The sequence below is a fragment of the Catharus ustulatus genome, chromosome 3, assembly GCF_009819885.2.
Source record: "Catharus ustulatus isolate bCatUst1 chromosome 3, bCatUst1.pri.v2, whole genome shotgun sequence".
Classification (NCBI taxonomy): Eukaryota; Metazoa; Chordata; class Aves; order Passeriformes; family Turdidae; genus Catharus; species Catharus ustulatus.
This window is the reverse complement of record NC_046223.1, coordinates 64136493-64154966: the sequence shown is the minus strand read 5'-3', so window position 1 is coordinate 64154966 and position 18474 is coordinate 64136493. Positions and strand designations below refer to the sequence as shown.

The 18474-nt window shown below is 41.5% G+C and overlaps 1 protein-coding gene across 4 annotated transcripts in view; it reads left to right on the top strand.

Moving 5' to 3' along the window:
• NCOA7 (nuclear receptor coactivator 7) overlaps window positions 1-18474 on the top strand; it is an 82712-nt gene that overhangs the window by 206 nt on the left and 64032 nt on the right. For 2 of the 4 annotated variants that reach the window (XM_033054563.1, XM_033054560.1), the window contains exon 1: window positions 5836-5918. The exons of 1 other annotated variant lie outside the window; for it this stretch is intronic. The gene's annotated coding sequence lies outside the window, so the exon portion shown is untranslated. Of the gene's footprint in view, window positions 1-5835; window positions 5919-6260; window positions 6362-18474 lie in introns of those variants that run through there. One more of the 4 variants, XM_033054561.1, reaches the window with a different exon arrangement.

Below are 18474 nucleotides of genomic sequence, written 5' to 3'. Positions count from 1 at the left end.
ATAGTAATTTGTGACCTTGCTTTTTTTTTAAATAAGGGTTGTGTGAGCGGAGTGAAAACGACCAGTGCTGTGTAAAAGCTCTTTCCTCTGGCATGTTGTTTTCATGAACATAGAAGATCTGGGAGCTGTATTAGTAAAAATAATATTCCCTATTTAGGCAGTATCCAGCAATACAGGAGGATTGGCCCTGCACAAGCATACTTCTTTGGTTCTCAAGCCCTTTGCCTCTAAAATGCAAAAACCTGTCTGTGTTAAGATAGATAAGCTTCAGACTGTGTGCTTGTGGACTGTGTAAATATGCATTAGCTGATCTTTGAAAGCTTTAGAGTCTGAAAACAAACTTAAGGGGATAATTCTCTTCTGGGAGGAATGAAGGAGGTTGAAACTGTTTGGTTTCCATCTCATACACATCCCTGTTCAGCCAATGGTTCATTTCATCACAAAACATTTACTTTAGCACTCTTGAACGAAATGTGTGTCTTGATTGTGATGGAGCTTTCTTTGGTCTAAATTCAGCAATTTTACTGTGCAGTGAGGGAGACAACAAAATACGAGGTTAAAATCAGGCCCTCTTAGATATGATCAAAATTCTTATACATGCAGGAACAGTTTTTCACATGTGTAGGATTGACGGCATCCCCTTTGGTAAGACCAAGGCATTTCAGGCCTTGAGGAGCCAAAGCTGTGTAGGGGGCAGGCTGAGGTATCACTGTGGCCTGAGGCCAGTGCAAAGAGGTGGGTGAGCTTAGGTGACAGATCTCAGCTGTCTCAGCAGGTAATCTGTGCCCAGGAGAGAGAAGTGGGACTGCAGAGTTTCCTCCAGGGTGGAACCTGCAAGGAACACCAGCCAGATATGGAGGTGGTTATACTGCAGAAACTGAGCTAGCCTTAAGAGTTCGTATACTCCACTAGGTCCACAGTGTTGTGTTTAAAAGCATAGGCTTCTCCACTCTGGGTGCTTCTCAGGTGGGTTTTGGAGGGGTATGACTTCTGTGGCTGTGATGTTAGCAGCACTGGAGACAGCTGGGTTAGAACTAGGCTAGGCCCACAGCAGCTGCGCTGGTAGGATTGGAGATGTGTGTTACAGAATGGTCATTGCCACCCGTAAGAGTGTCTCTGTTGTGTGACACCACATAGGAAGGCAGGTGTGAGCCCCTTGTTTCTTAAGCTGCCTCAGTGATGGAGACAAAATAGTCGCCCTGACAATTTCAGAAAAGTAGCTGAGCCTATGAAAAATATGATCTTATGCTGCTGTCAAGATGAGCAAATGTGTTTTGTCAATGCTCTAGGAAGCTGTTATATGTAGAAACAAATCAATCCTGCTCTGTTGTGCACTTTCCAAATTAGTAATATATCTTACTAAATTTTTCTTCAGCAGTGAAAGGGTTGTTGATTACAGCCATAGGAACAGTGAAAACGAAAGTATGTACGAGAGAAATTTACTGAAACAGGAAATATTTTTCTTGATGTTGTCCTCAGAGGTGAGGGCTGACCACTAGACCACCAGGAAAATAGCTTTTAGAGTCATATGCTGCCTAGTTATTTTTAGAAATGGCTTTCTTTACTGTACAAGTCATGTGCACAGACAAAAGATTGTGCCTCTCCTCTGGCTTCCTGTATCCGATAGAGAAGTGCATCAGTGAAACTGCCAGCGATTCAGCCTCCTGCCAGCACAGAGGCAGACAGTGCCTGTGCCTGCATCCCTCAGATGGTAGCTGGAGAAGAATGATCTTCCCAAAAGCACCAGGAAAGGAATTTCAGAGGCCGATGTTTCTTTTCCCTTAATGCTGTGTGCCTGTGAAACAGAATGAGTAGCATTCAGTGTTAGAGGTACTGTGTCACAGCTGTCACTGGTAGGTAAGGCTGAATTTTGGAACCTGAAAAATCTGAGCGATTCCTTTAAATGCAAGCTGTACAGCAGCATGCAATTAACTTGTCTGTTCCATATGAATACATTACATATTATTATTACTATAATTTGACACACTGATTGATAGGTGACAGTAGGCTTGTGATGTAAAAATTAGTAGGAATAACATAGAAGTAATGTGCTAAGATATGGAAGGTATATAATTTGAGTATGTATCTACTATATAATGGTAAGTACAAATTTTCTTTAGTACCTGGGGTATATGCTTCAGCTCTAGTGAAAACCCTCAATCTGCACAGAAGCTGCATTTATCAGTTCTCTCCTCAACTGTGTGTTTCATGTGGAAAGTCTTGGTATCAGATTTTCTTCTCTAAGTTCACCTGACTTGTAATTGTACATCATCCTAGTTTTAAGGAAGTGGAAAGGAAAGAGGAGGAAGAGATGATACACAGTCTTTGGCTATTTTATGTTTCATTTCCATGTGTGGTCAGATTGGTGACCTAGCTGTTGGATTATAACAATTTTCTGGGGGAAAAACACTATTGTAGTTTGTACTTACTATATATCTGTTTTAACCGCAGTAGTGTTTTGATGGAAATAATGTGAGAAAAACCTGAAGAGACGTTGTCCAAAGGCGGCAGCTGTGGTGGTACTCCCAGCCCAGTGCGGTGACTGTCTCCCTGTGCCTGCACTGTGGCACTCGCGGCGCCAGGGGACGCGACGAGGGGAGGACAGGCAGCGCCGCGGCTCGGGGAGTCCCTGTCCTGGGGGATGTTTTAATGGTCCTGAAGATCGAGAGGGGCAGCAACCAGCAATATTTATAAACACTTTCACCCGTTCTTGTATTCTTTTTCTTCAGCTTCCGTTCTTCCCCTGGCACTGCATTTGACTTAGAAAAGCCTGGGTCAGCTTCTTTTCCCTTTTAGCCCGTGTTAAAATGCCTGTGACTCTGGGATTTGGGATAAAGCATCACAGTCAGGTGCTTCATCCAGGACCCACTGAGCTACCTTAGTTGAAACAAATAGGACTTTCTTGTCATCTCCTCTTGTATCTCAGCAAATTCCATTTCTTTTTATAGTCTTTCTTTGGCTGAGAAGTTTGAAAGCTACTTCTGGTTTGCTCTTCTAGACAGAGAAATTGGTGCACAGACTCAGTTATTAGGGGAGAGCTTCTTATAAAAGTTTCAAGCTATAGTCTATTCCTCATTTTTGTAAATCTTGTGGAAAATTTCAATACCTCAGTCACACTGAGTTATATCTAGACAATCAATTCAAAGTTAAAGGGTGAGTTGGGGACACTCTGAAAATTCATCATTACATAAACTGAAGAAACCAGGCTAAGAATAGCCCTGAGTGCAGTAGGATCAAGCAGAGCCTCAATTATGTATGCATAAAAGTCTGTCTGTATGAAACCTATTTTGTGACTGCTTCATGGTGAATAAGGAGTAATAGGCAAAACCAGAAGGGTTGATAATGAAAAAAAAAGAAAGATTAGTGTCACCTTTATTTTTATATCTCTTCAAAACTGGACTGTTTTAGTAGTCAAGGTTGTCAGTGTAATTCTTTTAAATAAATGAGCTATAAGTCAGAGATTACAGATATGAAAAAAGAAACAAAACCTACATGAATTACACAAGCAATACAGTGGTTTTTTCTGCTATTAGTGTAAGCTGATCTGAATGCAGGCCATAAACATATTGTATCTCTAGCATTTTTTTCTCTTTAATGTAACTCTGTTAATGTACACTGAAACAGAAGATCAAAACCCATTCAAATGTAGTATTTCAGTGTTCCAAATGTGTTGAATCTTTCATGTGTGGTTATACATGTGAGTTTGTGTGAGAAATCTTTTTCTAAAGTAAAAATTCACAATTTGGAAGTGATGAAAATAGCAAACTTACAATTTGTCTCCATCAAAATTATGCAAACAGTGATAAAACAAATTTTTCCAATCCTGAAGTCAACAAGCAACATGAATTAAAGATTTTTTTAAGTAAAGATATTCAAAGAACTGATACCACAAAGACAATGAATCAAATCATGTTAGAGCATCCGTATTCAAATGAATTGGCAAGGAACGTATTGCCATGGGAAAGAGCAAACCATTCAGACTGTCTGCTTTATTTTATACTGTAGAGAGACTAAAACTAAATTTTATTTCAAAGGTGATGTGTATGTGCCCAATCTACCTATTATCTGCCTACCTCATGTTCATCGTTACAACAGAAAGGCAGGCATTACTTAGTACTTCAGACTCAGTAAAATCAAAGGGTGTATGATGTCCCATTCACACAAGTGCTTCCAATGACACGAAGTCTGTGGGTTGAGCCACAGGCAATAACCTACAGTGCCATAAACCAGAACTTGTACAATGCTTCTGTCCCAGTCCTAGCCTGATTATCCTGCTGCTCTGACAGAAATGTGAATGATTTCTCCCCCATTCCAGCAGTCTAGAATATATATTTCATATGCCTGGGGCAACATAAGTACTGTAGAAATGTGTAGTTTCTTTGCTGTATGGAGTTTATGTATTGTCTTCATAGAGCTTTCATAGAGCACTGTACAATAGAGGTGATTGTGCTTGGAATGAGGATGGACAGTGAACTGGTACCTCAGGATAGGGATAGCTTTTCTGGAGCTAAAATAAGGTGTTAGTCACTGCCATTGTTGTGCAAGTGCAGCTAAGAGATAAATAGGGTTTCTACCACTTTGATGGATAGGGCTTCATAACTTCTGCAATTTGGCAAAGGAGATTGAGTAAACAGTACTACTATTCTTCCTCTTTTTTCTCTATTTTTGTTATCTTAGCACTGCTGGAAGAGTTACTGAGAGCAGGGCCCCTTTCTTCTGTGTGGTGGTAGAGAACCCTTGTGCCAGTGAAATCTTTGAGATCTTAACTGAAGTAACTTTGGGTTTGTCCATCTTTTCCTGGGCAATAATAAGATGTAGTAACTGCAGTGTGTTATCAGAACATACCCTTTAAGCCGTAGACTACGTTTTAAAGAAAATCTGTCTATTGTAAAAAAAAAAAAAATCAGATGGAAACTTCAATTTTAGCTGAAAGTGCAGCAGCAAATTTAGTGGAGGAGTTGAAACAGTTGTTGTTCCAGTAGTGACACTGAGTGGTAGCAAGCATATGGTACAAGAAGGGTAATGGCAATGGTGGGAAATAGCTGTGTCTGTACCGGAGATGCATTTGGTCCTAAAAATGATGCGTTTTTGAAATTAATCTTCCAAGAAGCTGTAAACTAGTAAAAATACTATTCTTGAGACTCCAGTGTGCAATTTGTTATTTTGACACACTCCTTAAGCGTCTCTCTTTGTGTCACCTTTTCATTCATGCAGGTATCTGCCTGACTCCAGGCTTGAGTTTTTGTCTTGCAGAATTTGGAATTTAATGATGTTACAATGCCTGAAAGACTGAAATCAGTCTTTCAGAGCTGATTACTAGCCTAAGGAACAACAACAAAAAAAAGCTGTATCTTGTTTAGGCTAGCCACAAACGTCTGGAAGGGTTACCTGGAATTATCTCGGGTAAGGGAATGGAGTTTCTGGTAAATACAGTGAGTGTTGTTTTCTGGGGATTGGGTTAAGAAGCCTACTGGCGGACAGTGTAGAAACAGCAGATGAGGTTTCTATGCTTTTCAGTTTCCTACGGATCTAAGAGCTTTGGTTAACCTCAATTTCGAAAACTGGTTGTTTTGTTTTTAGCACTGCCCTTGAGAAAACTCCCCTCCAGAGGAGGACCCCGGCGCTTGGGCTTTATGACTCGTAGGACTTCTGGCTCCGCCGACCGACCCCCTCGCCCAGGACAGGGCTTGAAGCCCGTGAAGCAGCCCGGGAGCGCGGCCCCCGCCCCCAGACCCCCGCGATCCGGGCGGGGCCGAGGGGAGGCGGGGCGGCCGGGCCGGGCGGGGCGGAGCGGAGCGGAGCGGCGGGGCCGGCGCCGCTGTGGCCGAGCGGGGAGCGGCGGAGGCGGTGACCCTCCCGCAGAGCGCTCGGGGCGCAGCGCCGGGCCGGGCTGGGCCCGCCATGCCGCCCGCCCGCAGGTCTGTCTGTGCGCGCCGGGCCGCGGGGCGGGCGGGCCGCGGCCTTGTGCCCTGGCCGAGGGACGCGGAGCCCGGCGGGGCGGGGACGGGGCCGGCGCTGTGGTGGCCGAGGAGCTCTTTGCCGCTCGCTGGGGCGCGGAGCCAGCCCGGCGGCGCAGCCCGGGGGCGCGGTGTGTCCGTGCGGGCGCGGCCGGGGGCGCGGGCGGCTGCCGGGACCTGCCCGCCCGCCCCAGGGCTGCTCCTGGGCACCCGCGCTGTGCTCTGCTGCTGCCGCCGCTACCCAGCCGTTGCAGCCGAGATGGCTTTCACAGCTTCCAATCTCATTTATTTCCTCCCTCTCAGGGTCTCGGGTGAATTACTGGAATGTTCCAGGCTCTCTTTCTCTATATTAATTTGTATATCCTGAGATTGTCGTGATTGCGAAGTGCTGCCGGGTTCTGAAGGTGTGTCAATAATTGATTTTTCTCTCTTTAATCAGTGTAATGGACTCTCCTCTCTGTCCTTCATCATACACTGTTTCAGAGTTGGTTTGGGGGTGGAGTGACATACTTGTATCTTGGATGATGTGTGTGCAATACTGTGGTGCTAAAGGATACCGTAACTGTTCATCCCCTAGGTGATGAAATGAGATGATGAGCGCTTCGATTCAGTAGCAGGCTTTTAGCATGTGTTTACTTTACATGCTACCATTATTGTTCTCCCATTAGGTAGTCATACATTTCTTGTATTAATGCACAGTCGTGGACTTTTAAGATGGGTAGGTGCCCATTAATCGATTATGGTTTGTTTCAAATGCTATGACCCAATCTAAGGGCCTGTGTTTGTGTGATACTTAAAATGTGTGTTGATGAACTCTGCCAGCATACTGTATCAGCCAGTGTTTACACAGTATGGAAATAACAATTTCCTGATATTGTTCCATCTGATACTTATGTGTACACACACAAGACTTTCAGAAAATTAATGAGAAGATAATAGAAAATGCCAAGAATATATGTAAAAGTCTGCATGAATATATACTTTCTGAATGAAAATTACTTTATCAGGAATATGAATCTTTAAATGTAAGTCTTGATAAAAGGTATGTAAATTGCAGTGCATTTTAGACTGCCTTCTCTTTCATCCTTTTATTACCTGGAAAATGTCTATAAATACACACAAAATATTCTAAGGACCTAAGCAATTGAGTAATGTTGATCCTTTGAAGAGTTGTATTGAACTAGATGCTTGTAGCCAGAATGCTTTCTGATGGCTTTTCCTGTTTGGTTTTTTTTTTTTTTTTTAGTAGTGGATCAAAATCTTAGGCTTGGAGGGAAATTCTGTGCCTTTTTTTGGTATTTTTTCCTTTTTGCATATTATTTTATAGAAAGTAAACATTTCTGGAAGACCTGATTTGTCCGAGTTGGTTATGAGGCAGGCAGTCTCTGCGTATTTTTCCTTGGCTTTGCCCAGTGCCCTGTTCTCACTGCAGCAGTAGCCACACTCCCATTTGGATATGTCACATCTGCTGCTGAAATGACAAGTGATTCCCTTTGGAGATGAAGTGAGTTAGAATTGATTGGAGCAGTCCTTGTCTTACGAGGAATATGACTTTGTTGCTGTGTGTATCCGTGATTTTGAAAGAGAAGGTTGAAATTGGTTGGAAGCTGGGTCTAGTAGATGTTTGGCTTCCTTATGGTCCTGACTTCAGGGGACAGCTTGCAAGTCTCTTTTAAGTGTTAAGGGATAAGCCCCTCTATTCAAACAGTAATGAATTCACTTGAGAGTGATTTGGATTGGAGGATAACATATCTTCAGAAAGGTAGTTTAAAAAATTGTGGGAGTCCTGTGGCTAGTTGCTGCATCCAGAGTGAGTCCCTACAGTCACTCATTTGGGTGGCTGTTTCAAAGGTGAGAACATAGTGTGAGCCTCTGCAGCAAGATCTGACACAAGAAATTGCTGTTCTAGGCAGCTGGAGCTGCTCACAAACAGTAATTATGGAAATGAAGGACAAAGGGACTCAATTTCCCTTTGCTACCCATTAGGTGTGGAAGGAAAGCTGAAACATAACCAATGCTGCTGAGAAAGTGATAAAGCTCTCTGTCCAGCACCTGGCTTGTGCCCTCTGCCTCTCAGCGGGTGCCCAGTTGAGCAGCAGGCAGTCATGGTCCTCGGGTCATCTGGCAGAAGAAATTCTGTGTCATCACCCAAAAAGCAGCTGACTGACAAACCTCTTCGTCATCATGATCAATAAGCCAAAAAGGTCAAAGGCTTTATAGGTGAAACTCCTGTTTTTGTGAGGTATCCACCTGCTGGTGGAGTTACTGATGGTGTGGGTGGCTGCCTGCCACAAAGTTGGTGGCTTCTCACTCCCTCTTGTGACCAATCTGCATTGTCACGGGAAGAAAGTGTCCATGTCATGTTGCTGCCATGTCTGCTCTGAGTTTGTCCTGGGGGTTAAGATTGTTTTCCCAAAAAGAGGAAATGTAATGCTACATTTGATGAGTGAAGTCAGCATTAAGAGCACTCACTCAAGTGACCTTCTTTGACTAGGAAGGAAAGTAAAGTAGGAGAAACAAACAGTCAGTTCTTTTTTCATTGTCCTCCATTTTTTTTCTTTTTAAAATCTTATTCACTTGTCATTTTTCCCTAGCCACATTTATGAAACGATGATTTAGTGACAAAATTCACAACAGGCTAGAGGAACTACATTTTCCTCCCCAAACAAAATGTTTCATATTGATATATTAAACACTTACAGAGGAGTATTTTTTTTTCTTCCCCATTTTCTTTGCAAATCCTTTAATTGTAGGTTGGAAAGCTGTATGTCTTTGTTCCTGGTCACAATGTCTTGTGGGCATGAGTAGTTGTGCTGATGCTGGAGGTTGTCTGTTGGGAGCTGTTTGTTCAGTTTTGGGGTGGGCAGCCCTCTGCAGCCTTGCATGGGATCGTGGCTGTGTTATCTGCAGTCTGCCCAGCTTGCCTGCAAGGGCAGAGTGTAGGGAGGCTTTGGGGGTCTAGTGGTGCTTCCCAGTGGGTTGCAGTGCAGAAGGTCCTACTAAGTGCCCACAACCAGGTGCAGTGGTTTGCTCTTGCACCTGTGCTGCTCCCAGCCTCTGACCAAGCTTGGAGAAAGAGTACCAGCTCCGTACCATATAGCGCCCTCCTGACCTCTCTGTACTTGAGAATTATTGACGTGTCATGGAAGCACAGTTCATCCTTTAGGAAGACTTACAGATTAGACTTGAATTTTTTTATGTGTAGAGTACTCATCATAATCTCAGTAAGTCTTTCTGATTGTTATTTATCATAAGAGATGAACTGTGCTTTCAGTTCGTGTCTCAAATTCTTGATGCTGTGTGGTCCAGTGCCCCTGTTAGAGCTTGGTGAAGCTATTCCCTGCTCAGTTATTCTGTGCCCTGTGGTACTCCTGAGCTGTAATTAAGTATGCTATGTGTAGATCCCACCAAAGTGCCATTTCTTCCCTGTTGATGCTTTTCTTATGGCTTCTCTGTATGTTTTGCAGGGTCATTTTTCAGCATTATTCTTGAAATGTGGGTTGTATGACTACCCATGTTTAAGTAGTGGTGATATCAAACTGATTTGCAGGAACAGAAAACATGCAAGCTTAGCAGGGAAATTGTACCTGTTTATACAGGCAAGATACGTTTTTGCCTTTTGGTTACAATGTCAAAATAGTATGGTTTATGTTTCATTTTGTGTTCACTTTAGGATTTAAAAGCTTTTTTTAGTTTGAGAAAGGAAATTTTCTTACTGTACTCTCACCCAATAGTGACTGGTTTTGAGATTTTCTCATAGTGTTTCTGAAGAGGGCCATTTCCTCAAAATCTAAGACACTGCAGGCAAGGATTGGTTCCAGAGCACCAGGTGGGGGAAATCACAGCTTTGTTTTAGAAAAGTTCACAGTGAGAGCTATTGCTTCCTTGAACTCAGCCTTATCTTAAGAAAAGGTAATGTATTCCCTGACTCTTTTTTTTAAAGTAAATTTAACCTTTTCTACCAGTGCACTCTCTGTGTGCTACTCTAGTCTATTTTCTTCTTCTTTCTGCCCCATCTGTCTTATTTTTTAGTTTGTTTTCTTTTTAAGTATTCTAAGGTGATGCAGCGGATAGGAAAGAAGTATGAATATTCACAAAGCATTACTGCCACCTTGATTCAGAGGGGAAGAGGTGTGGATGGCTTTCTGCCAGATCAGGTGATGCTGTGATGGCAAAAAAACCCTCGGTCTGCCTAGGCTGTTACTTTGGAGGAGATGCTGCGTGGAACAACCCGATGTTGTCAGTGGCTTGGCACTGCTTCTGTGCTGTGTCAGTAGGCTTTTGCTGTAGTTAACTGTCTCATGGTTAAGTAGTGCCCCAGTCTGGTGGCAAGGGCTTTATTTTACTCTCAGCTTAAGAGGTACCATTTTTAGAATGCTTTTAAAGCGTCTGTACTGATGCCAAAGACCTGAGTACTTGTGATAAAGCTGGGTTTAATCTGCATGCAGTTTTTGGTAGCTGCAGCAAACTCAGAAAAACTCTGTAGGCCAGAGAGTGTCTTGAGTTCTTTATACTTTCTCACAGAGGTTCAGATAATTCAGGGAAGCATTGAAGTGTATAATAATTCTACACATGAAGATTTTTTGCATGATATGTAGAATGTATATTAAAAAGAAGTTCTCTTACTTAAACAGTGTTTGGCATTTTGTACTCCCTTTTTCCATCCTGGTTGCTGATCAAGCCTTTTGCAGTGAAGCTGCTAAAGACTCCTAAAGGTATGAGCTGTGGTAATCCATGACATAAAATCTGGTCTGTACCTTCTGTCCCAGCTCCAAAAACTCCTGAAATGCATATATTGTCTGGTAGCTGTGTGGTATAAGTGGTGATACCTTGGTGACAATAGGTGAAGAACTAAGAGATGAAACTTTTACTTTGTTATGGAACAGTGTGCTGAAATGTGGCCAAGTATGTGGTGACAGATTGATTTTGCCTGCTGTGAGCCAGTCACTTGTGCAGATCTGGCCCAAATGATTAACAGCTGATGAATATGAAAGTCCTCTTGCCACCCAAATATGTATGGTCAGGTCACAAGCAGCCTGGGTCATCATCAGGCCAGTTAGGAAACAAATTGAGAACCACAAAGGAATGATAAGGGTGGCTTTCTGCCAGTGCCATGGGTTGTTCTCCAGTTCTTTTATTTGGTATTCACTGAAGAAATTTCATTTGATTTACAGGTAATTTGTTTTTTGGTTTTGTTCTGTGGTATTGGGTTTTTTTCAGTATATGGTACTGGGTGGTGTTGGTTAGGTGTACCTTTTAGTTACAGTTGAATAGAGGATAGCATCACACCACTGTGCAGACGCTAGGTAAGAACTTCCTGTGATATCTGCATTTGTGTCCTGCTACAGTCATACTTACAGGATGGGAAGGAAAATCTCCTTTGGGTTTGTGCTGATGTGGTTGCTCACATCACACCACATCAACTGTCCATTTGTTTCCTTCTATCAGGAATGCTACATTCCGTAAAAAGGGTCTCTGCTGCTATAATGGATCTCTCAGTGAACAAATTTTTAAGTGGGTTGTTTGTTTTGAAAATTGGATTCTGTTTGTAGTGCATCATTTCTGTTAGTACAAATAACACTTTGGTTGTCATGAAAAGAGATTAAGGAGATGAAGATTCGTTTTCTCTCGCACTGTTGACACTGTGCACCTGACCCTATTGTGTGAGAAGTAAGTTTCAGTGTTTTGTCCACTAATTGTGTTCTTTTCTAGGCCCTGCTCTGATAGTTCCCAGTCCCAGGCTGAGCCTGGCAGATAATAGGCAGGTTTTAGGGGTAGAGGACCAGAGGCTGATCTTGAAACCAAAACAGTACACCAAAACCAAGAAATAATGAATCTTCTACAGGGAGGTTGGAAAGAGCAAGGAACCCTGGGAATGAATCAGACCCTATGCACTGGCATGTGTTGGAGGATTCTCCTGTCCTCCATGGGTGGTGAACTGTGGGGATAACACTGCATCCAGGAGAGCAGTTCCTAGCCCTTCTGCTCAGCTATGAGCACAATTCAAGTTAAGAGAAGAGCAAGGCAGGCACATTCATTTCTTTGTTCTCCTCCAGGGAAGGAGATGTAGACTCAGACCTGACAAAGCAGAGTGATGCTGCTTCTTGCAAAATTAGGACTTTGTTCCATTAGGAGTGAGCCATGAAGGGTGCTGTGAGTAGTGTGTGCAAATGCAAGTGGAAAGCCAAGGAGGTTTGCAAAAGGAATGGTGGTACAGCTGAAGGAGCCACTTGTAGCACCAAAGCTGATTTTTAAGGTGCTTCTGGTGAGATGTTTTTGTTTTTACTTTGTAACTGTCATGTGCTCATTTTGTTGTGAACCAGTGCAGAGTTTGGGATGTAAAGGCTTCAAGTTAGAAAATGCATTTCTGGGGAAAAACTGTCATCCCTTAGTAAATGGTAACAGTCTTTCAAAAGTCTCTCCTCTGATTGTGTTTTTTTGTTGCTGCTGGGTTGTTTTTTTTTTTTCCATTTTTTTGTTTGCTTTGGTTTGTATGGTTTTGGGGTTTTTTTAATCTAGAAGCTTTGTAAGGAGTCAGACTTCCATGGATGTCACTGGAATCAGGACTTTACTCAGTACTACTCAGTACTGAGTACAGTTTTCAAATTTTAACTGCTTTGCTGTCAGCATTATATTGCAATTAAAGTAAAATGTTCTACAGTATTGTGTTTTACGTCTGTTGTATGTTGATTTCTTCTGCATGCCACATGCTGTTTTGTGTGAATTCTGTGATGAAAGACTGTGAATGATTTTTCTCACTGAAGGGCTCAAGGGTGACAGAATCCCATGTTATTAATTGGAATTTACTTCATCTGGCTTTGAAACATATTCTGTTTCTTATCACTTATTTTTTGCTCCTTTTTACTTCCCTGAGTCCAGCATGTAGATGTCTCAAAAAAGCAATTTTGAGCTGTGGAAGCTAGACCTGCTCATGAGGTCACCCCAGCCCTATTTTGGGATTGGATGTATGAGTTTTAATCCTAGGCCCTGTCATAATTATTGGCAAGAACATGAGTAGGTTTGTGGTTAAACTTGATAACCTTAAAGGTCTTTTTCAACCTTGATGATCCTTGATTCTGTGAATCTAGCTCTGAGGTAATACCCTTTTCACCGGTAATGCATCTGTCCTTTTTAACTACAAATGACTAATGCACTGTGATGGTGTAGGTGCAAACTGCTTTTTGTATTTTTTTTTAAGTGTAGGTCTCTACCCAGTTTTAACAGATTTTCAAAGACAAATTTTAAGTTTTAACACCAAAAATGGAAGGACTACGGCCGTTCAAAAATAGGTGCTTTAACATGGAGAAAAGCAAGGCCAAGTCCAAAACTTGTTATTTCGTTAACTGCTTTGGCTGACTTCAACTTGAGAAGGGCCAAGCAATTACATTGGTGTACCTGTAAACCAGAGAATATAAAGTTTTGTTTGAAACATTAGCAGCTATGTCAGGTATAACCTGTGGTGAACAGAAATTTATCAGCTTTCATCTTTGGGCCCCAGTTGTGCACATATGTGCTTACGTGTTACAAACATATACAGATATGTGGAGTAGTCCCTCTGAATGCACTTGGTACAGGAGTAGAGAGATCAGAGTCTCTGTTGTGGCACCTGGTTGATGTGACTGAGATGGATGGCTTTTGGTAAAATGCAGCACTGGGGTGACTGAAGCTGTCATTTTTCTGGCTTTGTTGTATTTGGTTTTCTCCCTCTCAGCAAAATGTGGTATCTGGCTTCAGAATGCTGAGTTACTTTGTACTATCAGTGTAAAATGTTTGAATTTTAGTTTCAAAGTTAGTCTGTTTTGTTCAACAGGAGAACCTCAGTTCTGTAATAGTGTTTAAAACACTTGAGTAATCTGAAAGTAAAATATATACCGCTACTGCTTTGCCAGAAAACTTCTACACATCTGTTTTTTATGCAAGAGTACTCAAGCTTAATTCAGGTGTATTTTTAACTTTTTTGTTATTTAGTTAAGCCATGAACCGTCTCACTGAATGCATGCTGAATTGAGCAAAAGCCCAATGAGGTATGCTAAAGGAAGGATGGCATATAACAGTTCTGCATGAATCATAACATTGTTCTATCTTCTCTGCATACATAGACATAGGTAACTTTACTTACCTGAATAATTTTGAGTTGGCTGTGCACAGATGGTTAGAACACAGGAAAAATAGGAGGAACTTCTCTGTTTCTGCTTTTGAAGTAGCAAGTCACTGTCTAGTTAGTAGGTAGGTGTGACTGTACTCTGGTGTGTAGCAAGGGGAGTTCCGTTTGAGAGGGGAGTTTTTGCAGTTCATGTAGTGCAAGGTGACTCGGTACAAGGTCAGCAACTGTGTGTAGTGTTTACAGGAATCTGGAGGTGGGGGAAGGAAAAAGGTAAGAAAAGTTTTCAGGATATTTCAGAAGGGCAAAGCAACTAAATAATGTTCTGTTACACAATGCCTAAAGGGATTTTGCAAGGAAGAAAGAAATAATTAGAAACATTGGTGCTTTTTTAAAAACAGTCTATGCAGTCTGAAGAGAGTTCGGTTTGTTGTTGATCGCTGTAATTTTGATGCACCTTACACTGCCAGCATTGGAGCACCTATGAGGCTGCATAGGTGTAATGCAAGGTTGTACTCAACAGACTGCAATAAATTTTGCAGGTTAAGCAATTGAAAAGTAAACAGTGAAGGTTTCCAGTGTTAATTTTGTGCATTACAAATGTACAGGATTTTGTATTACAATTAAACTGTTCAGTGTTACTTAATATACAGTGTAAGCATGTGACACAGTTCAGGTTGCTATGGAAACTTGGCATTTTGGTTCTGTTAACAGTGCTTCAGATAGGAAAACATTTGCATTGCATTACTACTAGACTCCTTTCTGCCCCCATTCCTCAGTTTCTTTGCTTCTCAGTCGGGAGGTAGATGATGGAGAGGAAGCAATGACCTGGAATTTGCATGAATCAAGGTCACTTGTAAAAAGAGGTGTTGAGCTGAAACATAAAAATTATAATTTTGCCTTCAAGTAAGTCTTGTGTCTAGTTCCTTTTTTGAAGTAATGAATTATCTTTCACAATGTAGTGTCTCTGGGTTGATTTGAGGTTCTTTTTCTAAACACCTGAAAATGATGGGTACTTTTTAAAGAGAAGTTTCCAGTAATTTTCACAGCATGATTATGTATATTGCTGAAAATGTGCCTGACGTAAAAAAAACCTGATTATTTCTAGTGCTTTCTGTGAGACTGATGGATTTGTTCATCAGGGGTTTCTTGTTGCCTGGTCTTGTCCTGTAAAGCATTAAGTGCATGTTAATCAATTCTCATTGAGTACAATGGGAATATTTAATATAAGCCTTTGGGACCTAAACTAATTAATAATTATAAACAGAAGGTGATTTATGTGTGCCTGTGATTGACAATATAGATATTTGTGCCAAGCATCAAACCACATCTTTATGATTTAAGTGTCTTCAAACACCAGTCTCTGCTCTACCTCAGCTTTATTTACATTTTATATAAATGAATTTCTGGTGTTGGTGAGAAAAGAGCTGAGAAGAAAGCAAGTTTGCTGTGAAGCTGAGGTCATATGCTTGTCTTTTGTATCTGTTTGTCACCCCGTGAATGCTGGCACTCATCTTTCCATGTGTGTGCTCACATATGCCCACAGAACAAAGTTGCTGCTCAGGGAGTCACACTGGTGGTTTTCTGCCCAAGCTCTCTGCCACAGGTCTTTCTGATGTGAGGGTGTGCTTGTAATTCAGCTGCGTGCAGCAAAGCTTGCTGGAAGGGGGTGTGAGCTGGCACGGTGAGATATAAACTAAAATGCAGATACAGAGTCACTTCTACTGAGTCTGCTGCGAGTCATTGGTTTGGTAATTTTGGGTGGAGAAGTGTTACCAAGCAGCTGAAGTGGGCAAAAGGGAGGAAGGCAAAGGGCAATAATACTTGAAACTGACAGCTGCTTGCTCCATGGACAGATTCTAACAGCCCGAGACATGGGAAAGCCCAAATTCTTTGGCTTGGCACTTTGACTGGTCATGATCCCCTTAATCACCAAAGGATATTTGCAGTTCAGCTGTCTGCTGCAATGCTGCAGATCCCAGTTGTGGCCTGTGTAAGCTAATTCATAGAAGCAACTCTAGAGTGTGGCCAGGCCAGAAATGTGACACTGTGGATCCAGTGGCCTTTAGCAGCATTCTGAGTATGGGAAGAAGAGAATCTAAGGAGGACTTCATCATGGCCCTTATAAGCCCAGTAGAGAGCCTGTAATTGATTGAGTGTGGGTGGGATATGGTTGCTTGTACGCATCTTTCTTGACCTTATCAAAACAGATGTACAAGACTTTCTTTGAAATACTAAACAGTTCGTGAGGGTAGTTATGAGCAAGGAACATGATAGTGTTAACTGACAAAGGAGCAAGGTAGTGCTAAGGAGATTGTCTAAATGCTAGTTGAGGTGTTGAATGTTCATCAGTTTTTTGTATTTTAGAAAACTGCAAGCACTTGGTGTTTTGTGTATATGCCTACATGCTTCAGGCAGAGGTAAGGGAGCAGTGATATCCATCTTACCCTCTCTGGGTATGGTCAACCTCATCCTTCTATGGTTCATACAATCACAGAGTCATTAAGGTTGGAAAAGACCTCTGAGATAATAAAATCCAATTTTTATCTGATTCCATATTGTGAAGTGCCGTGTCTGCTCATTTTTTGAACACTTCCAGGAACAGTGACTCCCCCTCTTCTTTGGGGAGTACAGTCCAATCCATAACTGCTATTCTAGTTAGTAAATATTTCCAAATATCTACCCCAAACCTCCCCTGGCACAGTTTAAGTCCTTCCCTTGTGTCCTGTTATTTGTTGCCTGGGAGAGGAGGTTGACTGCCACCTCCTCACCTCTTTCTTTCCAGTAGTTGTTGAGGGCAACATTGTGTATACTTGTACAAGGTGTGTGAAAAGCTGTGAGGTCAGAGGGCTTGAACTTCATGCTTACTTGAATTGGGGCAGATTGAAGCAGGAGATACAGTAAGATGAAGGCATTAATTATTTTAGAACATCTGCAGCAGTATTCTTGTTGACCTAAAAATGAAAATCTTCCCAGATGGCCTGATTTCCAACAGCACTGCACTTTTACATTTGGAATAACATAGCACTCTGCCTCTTAATAGTTTATGCTGTGTTTTGTAACCAGTTTCTGTCTAGTGATTGAAGTTGAGTTAAGCAGTAAAATGCATTGTTCTGTATGGAAAATGCATCTGGTGATGCACAACTGCCAATGAGGGAGGATTAAATCTCGATGTTTTTGTCTCGTGACAACCTGACTGGTGATGTGGAATTTCTGGTAGCACATTTGTTTCCTCTTACTCTGTGTGAAACATGACAACCTGAGTTAGTGGTTTAAAGCCTCTTCCCGAGTAAGGCAGGAGTAATTCGTCTGGAGAGTTCTTTGGAGTTGAATCAAGTTTTGTTATTGTTCTGTTTCTGAATCAGAAATGTTTCTGCTACATTGGTTGTCATTTATTTTATTTGAACTTTGTTCATGTGAACAGACGGTTGGAAATTCAGTGGAGGCACTGAAGGTGATCTAAACTTACCCTGTTCTTACTTCATTAGTAGGGAATAAAAAAGCTGAAACTTTTAGTTTACTACACCACTGTAAGGGAGATAATAACCTCCTAAACATTGTACCCTGTTCCTGAAGAGCGAGGGTGTTTGTTTTCTTTGCCTGTCTTATCTCCAGATCTTATCTTCCTTGTCCTTGAGAGCCCACAGCATGCAAATAGCCATATTGAATCTCTTTGTTTCTCTCTATTTGGAGACACAGAAATTGTGACTGTTCTGTGTTTAATATGAAGTCTAGAAATTGCTTCTGCTTACACACTTATTTTTCTGTCTCTTAATTTTTGTATTTATATTTTTTGTGGATTTAAAGAGTGTACCTTTGTCCCAAGAAACGCGGCAGGCATAATACTTCACAGATGAAAGGCATAAAGAAGGTTTATTCATGAAAGCAAAGGTAGAGTAGCTCTCCTGGGTTAGTTTACCACCCTCCAGTTCTGTATAATGGACTGGAACTTCTTTATAGAGTTTATTAATGTTTTAGAATTAATAGTACACTATATAATATAGCTATAATGTAACTGTGTAATTGTTTTAAAATAATTCCATATTTCAGATGACTTTAGAGTAAACAATTTTTTGTACGTTCTGTTTAATGTAGTAAGTCTGTGCTGTGTTTTACTTCCTTGTGCTAGGTACTTTTCTGAAAGCTACCAATCTCACTTTTTCTTAGGTCATCCTGCCTAAAGAACAGACTAAAAAAGTTGTAGCTTACTCTCCTCTTTGCTGACTGTGTATTTCTGTTATGTTTCGTCTTGAGATGCTGTAGCATTTATACAGAAAAAGTAAAATAAACTAGCAGAACCTAAAAGCAGTAGAACTCAGCCTGGTTAATCCAGTCAGTGAGACATTGATGAAATGCTGCAAAGTTTAGCATTTCTCATAAAGTGCAAATGTGCATTCACTTTCCTGGTTTTAAAAA